Consider the following 6000-nt stretch of genomic DNA (forward strand, 5'->3'; position numbering starts at 1 on the left):
AACTTGCTCGAACCAATGACGGGGCGACTCTGAATGTGCGACCAATGAGCGCGCTTCGCGCCCGCGCGCGTCAGAGCCCGCCAAGATGGGCGTGGCCAAGAGCTATTTATTGGGCGCCCCGTCATGAGAGTTCTTTAGGTTAAAACGACTGAAGCGAACTAACCAAGCACAAGCACGGCAGCTTACGCAATACTGGTTCCCTCCTCTCAGGGAACCGAGGTTACGTTAGTAACCGAGTCGTTCCCTTTCGAGAGGTCTCTCCTATTGCGTAAGTAGCTTACGCTATGGGAACACCATGCAAAACGCAGTGCATGCTGAACTTCGCCTTATGATAGCCAGAGGCAGGTGCCTGAGCTGAAAAGCAAAGTTATCATCCAACTAGCCGGCAGAGCTTTATATGGGGGAAAAAATACAGAGCGGCTAGAAGGCGCTCAGTGTGACACAAGCACATACATAATCTAGATACGAACTCGTAGTTCAACTAGCATCATGCTGATAGTACATTGGAATGCAATGTCGGGACCTGTAGGTTGTAGAACCTGATAAATGTGGACGGTGAGGCCCAGCCTGCCGCCGCACAAATATCCTCGATCGGTATCCCGCTCGACCATGCCCAGGAAGAAGCCACACTCCTGGTGGAGTGTGCTTTGACTCCCCAGGGGCATTGAAGTCCCTTAGCTTCATAAGCCAGCGCTATAGCCTCAACTATCCAGTGAGAGATTCTCTGCTTTGAAACGGCGGAACCTTTCGTACGGCCGCCAAAGCATACAAACAGTTGTTCTGTCTGTCTGAATAGGGCAGAACGCTCCAAATACACTCTGAGAGCCCTAACGGGGCAGAGTAGATTAGCGTCTTGTTCGTCTGCTGGAGACGACAGCGCAGTTAAGGAGATAACCTGTGCTCTGAAGGGAGTGGTGAGCACTTTAGGAATATACCCGTGTTTCGGTCTAAGGACGACCCTGCAGTCGTCAGGTCCGAATTCTAGGCAGGCAGCGCTTGTCGAAAGCGCGTGCAGGTCGCCCACTCTCTTGACCGAGGCGAGTGCCAGCAAGAGCGCAGTCTTAAGCGAGAGCTGTTTAAGGTGCACGGTTCGGAGTGGTTCGAACGGGGGCCCTTTAAGAGCGTCTAGGACAGTAGCTAGGTCCCAGATCGACAATGAGGGGGGGGCGTGAAGGGTTCATCCTCCTAGCCCCTTAGGAAACGAATAATTAGGTTGTTTCTTCCCAATGGACGTTCCATTACAGGGTCGTGTGACGCTGTGATTGCCGCCACATATACTTTGAGCGTGGAGGGGGTGCGGCCCGCCTCCAGAAGCCCTTGTAGAAAAGCGAGTACGTTCGTAATCTCGCATGTTTCAGGGTTCAGGCCCTTGGCATTACACCAGTCACTGAACAGTTTCCATTTCTGAGCATATAAGCGTCTCGTGGAGGGCGCCCGCGCCTCAGCGATGGTTTTTAGTGCTCCGCTCGTGAGGTTCCTGGGAACCCGTTGAGGGGCCATGCATGAAGGGCCAACAGATCAAGTCGCAGCTCGATGATCGGACCATATAGTGTGAGCACATAAATCCTGAACTTTGGCTTTACATCGCATGCGATTTACTCGTTCAGTGTGAAAACCTTGCTGAAATCGCACAGACATCGCACAGTGTATACCCGCCTTTAGGAGGACGCAAGCAATCCGATTGGTTCAAAGCACGTTTTATAGGTAATCGCTTTAGTGCCTGGTTACAAATCAGATATCACTTTATTATATAAGTCTTTTGAACTACGTTATAACGACTATTAATATATTTTAGCATAAATTTTCAGCAGTTACTATGTTTGTGTCCCGTATTTCTGTCGACTGAACCAGCGATATCAATCATTCGCGAATTAATCATTCTTTGGTTCGATTATTTCCTTTCCATGAATTGGCCAAACGCGCTTGCATAACGGTCTGAAACGATTCGGATTCGTTCAGACCGTTCTGTCACTGAATCATCTGAAGCTATTTCTCCGTCAGTAACAACAACTAGAGAACAAATAGCGCTGTTTTCAGTTGTTTCACTCGTTTACTTATATAACGGAACGCAAGCTTAAAGGAGTTGCGTTTACTCCCGGTCCCGGACACTATTATTAAACAGCGTTGCGACATCCAGTGAGAAGCGTTTCAACCTGACACATCTCTCTGTTACAAACCACAAATCACTCAATGATTTTAACTAGTTTTAAATCGGATGAAACAGCCTCAACATTCCCAACACGACTGATGAGGTAAATAGCAGAAACATTGTGCCATGAACGAAGTTAGAAGACTAAATCCCTAATCACCACCCTTATAAACATTTACCATGAAATGTACTGTAGTAATTTACCATGGTTTGGGCAGAAATGTGGAATATTTATATTGAATACTATGTTATAGTCATTTATATTGCATTACATTTATTAGGGGGCTAGAGAAATATATAATTAATTGTGTGTATAGTTTTTACCTGTTTAGGCATTTTTTATACAGTGGTAGTGATTGAGTAGCCATGCATGGTTTTACCTATGGTTACGATATCTCACTGTCAGAATATTTTAATTTAAGCCTATAATAATTATTAATAAAATAATTCTTACCAATAGCTATGATCTTGTATAATTCATATATTTGTTCACAGCTGTATAAGCTATTTATTAAAAAAAATGTTAACCTTTATTTAACTAGGAAAGTCACATTGAGGTTAAAACCTCTTTTACAAGTGAGACCTATTATGGTCTGATAAATCTGCATACTGTTGGGTACAACATTTCCAAGTAAATACAATACTTTTGTTTACTTTAGCTTACATATTTATACTGTTATGTTTCAATAAATAAGATAAACCCATCGGCCCACCTCAACTTTTCGATTTAATAATCCGGCCCTCGAATGAAGCTAATTGAATAGCCCTGGTCTAAAGGAAACAATTAAAACGTATTTATTGATGGATTTGTTTCTTAAAGCAAAGACCTAACTGCTTTTCCCCACTGTTTTTCACTCTGTTACAGGCTGCCAGGAAGAATCCGTCTCTTACCGTGGATCTACATTGTTGCTGTTCCTTTTTTATCCCTTTTGTCCTGGAGCTCTTTCTGGTGTCATTAAACTACCTTAACTTGAATTGTGTCTGTTCATTATAGAGACAGTTACACACACAAAATTAAGAAGATATTTTTAAATGTCATTATAGCCTACTTTTTTTCATATTAGATAGTCAAGTAGCCCCGGTGCTGTATATCACCATAGACATTGAGGAGGAGAAGTTCTATATTATACGTCAATAATAATAATAATAACAATAATATGTCAATAATTAGAAATGGCCAAACTTTTCCCTCAATGTTGGAAATTCTTGCTCTGCTTTGTTTTTAGGATGACAAAAAGGTTTAAAAGTTACACTTTAGGCTACCTTAGGCTGGTCTATCTTAGTGGTCTAATAGCGACCATACAAAATAGATAGCCAATCAAAGTAGGCGGGGTTTCCTGTTCACGGAAGCAGAGCACGTTATTCCATCAGTTTAACATTGAAAGAGTGCGAGCACTGCGAGGTGAGATGAAAGTTGCAAATCATTTAACTTTAGTCAACTGTTTTACGATAGAAATGATAAATGCCTGACAGTTATGTCCAGTGATGCAAACTACTCTACTTTTTCTTCTTGAATATGGCCATTTTGAGGGATGAAAGTTGCATGTGTTCAGTATCGATGCTATTTTATTAATGTAAGTTGCGGGGGCAGCGATGACTACAGTTTCTGTGATCCTGAGTGTGCAGCGCGATCTCCGCTCTCTGAGTGTGTTTGTGTGCGTGTGCGTGCGTGCGTGCCTGTGTGTGTTCGTGCGTGCTTCAATGAAAGCAGCGCATGGTGTCTATGTAAAGGTGTAGCCAGAAAGGTTCAACCTAAATAAATAAAGGTCCTATAAAGCGGCCGGGATTTACAGCTTTGCGTCGTTCAAACATCGGCCGAAGATCATCTGCGATCATATGCCGACGTTGCGGCGACATATTGCCGATTAGCAAACGCTCTCTGAGCGACATCGTGCCGATGGAACTTTGTACATCAGACCGACATCGGCCAGACGTACGTGTGCTATCTGGGATTTCTGTCATAATTTCTCCTAGTAAAACCGAACTTTTATTTTGACGGGTTTTAGTGAAGACCTGTTTCAAAGTGTATTTGACAATGGTTTTTCATAAATAAAATTATGAAAATGCTCATTAGGCGTTCTCTCAGAGCAGCTCTGGAAATGTTCATGTATTCATATCCTCAAATTGTTTGTGAGACGCTGAAACACCATGAACGTCACGAGTACTTCAGTATGTAGTAGACAAACGCAGCTCAGCAGAACAAATATGGTTATATATTTACATGCAGTATTTTTGTGCTTAGCTTAAATATTCACAGACCATGTCGCGATTGGATTTATTCTACTTTCCATGTATTCATCCATCCATTATTTAGCATTTTTTACGTGACATCTGCATTAAGTGAATTCCATTTTCATGACTTGATTCCGGGATTCCCTTTGATACTTCAAAGAAAACGTACTTAAGTAAAAGTAAAAGTACAGATTTTAAAAACTACTTTAAAAAGTAGAAGTACACAAAAAAACTACTCAATTACGTAACGCGAGTAAATGTAATTCGTTACTTTCCACCTCTGCAATTTTGTTTATATACTTAGTGATGATACAACATGAGCTTGTATGACTTTATTATTTATTTTTGGAGGTTGGTTGATAAGGTTACATATGTTTTCTTTGTGTAATCAGCACGCTAATGCCCATTAGTTATGCATGTGCTGAAATAGTAGCCTACTCTATAAAATATATGATAATAATAGTTTTCAACTTTTTTTGAAAGGAATGTAGGTTGCTCACTCTCACCTTCAACTGGAACTCGCACTAGGAGGGCGCGCAGCAACACCGGCAGAAATCAGAAAGAGTAAGTACATATTTACCCACTATTTTACAGATGTTAGTTCAATTTTGTGTATATACTAAATGTATATGTGCCTGTGTGGCTTTGCAAAAATTCTTGTTGTTATGCATGCACAAAATTACATTTAGTGATTGGTAATGTTAATATGAAAGAGCTTATTTTCTGTTGTTTTATCAACATGTTGATTGCCCATCAGTTATGCATGTGCTGGTATAATACTTTGTTCAACCTTTATTAATATTATTATTTTTATAGGAATGTGGTAGCATCACTCTCACCTTCACCTGCAACTCGCACTGGGAGAGCACGCAACAGGAGTAGTTCAGTTTTGAGAACAATTGGAAATGATACTGAGTAAGTACACTTATTCCCTTTCTTTCAGATATTAGTATAATTCTGTTTACGTATTCCGGTTTTACATTGTCCATTCAAAAATCATGTTTCTGCATGGCTTTACAAACATTTTTTTGTCAATGTCTGGCTAATATTACTTTTAGTGCTTGAAATACATTTTTTTGTGTAATAAACATGCTCACAGTTGTTTGTTTGTTTTACAGCTATAAAGATGATGGTGATCATCAGACACCCGTTGCAAAGAGGGCCAATACAAACATTCAGACAAGCAACGAGCAGTCCACTCTGTCATGGAAAACAGAGACTGACATTGATATGGTTCGACAGACTCTGAGATTCCTGCCTCACTTGATGGGCCATTAACCATTGGGGGAGTGTCTATGTCACACCCCTGGTCTGAATCTCCTTAATATTGATAGGCCATTACCACTCCCACGCATAAACCTCTTCTGACAAAAAAACTGTTTTTCAGAATCAGAATCAGAATCAGAATCAGAAAGAGCTTTATTGCCAAGTGTGCTTGCACACACAAGGAATTTGTTTTGGTACTGAGGCTTCCAGTGGACTATACAAATACAAATACAACATGAAACATGAAACATAATACTACAAATTATAAGAATAAAAAAAATAAAAATATAAATATAAATATATGAGAATAAAACTATCACAGTTTGGTTTAGTCAGAATAGACATTTTCAGAT

At 40.7% G+C, this 6000-nt stretch overlaps 1 long non-coding RNA gene across 1 annotated transcript in view; it reads left to right on the plus strand.

The window, feature by feature from the left end:
* The window catches only part of LOC143757194 (uncharacterized), a 58804-nt gene extending 53061 nt beyond the window's left edge, over positions 1–5743 (plus strand). The window contains exons 3-5 of the long non-coding RNA XR_013210432.1: positions 4865–4945; positions 5198–5296; positions 5500–5743. This is a non-coding gene — a long non-coding RNA (uncharacterized LOC143757194). The remainder of the gene's footprint in view (positions 1–4864; positions 4946–5197; positions 5297–5499) is intronic.
* The last annotated feature ends 257 nt before the right edge of the window (positions 5744–6000 follow it).

Source organism: Siphateles boraxobius, unplaced genomic scaffold (assembly GCF_051911475.1).
Source record: "Siphateles boraxobius isolate OS27281-9 unplaced genomic scaffold, OSU_SipBor_1 30, whole genome shotgun sequence".
NCBI classification, from domain to species: domain Eukaryota; kingdom Metazoa; phylum Chordata; class Actinopteri; order Cypriniformes; family Leuciscidae; genus Siphateles; species Siphateles boraxobius.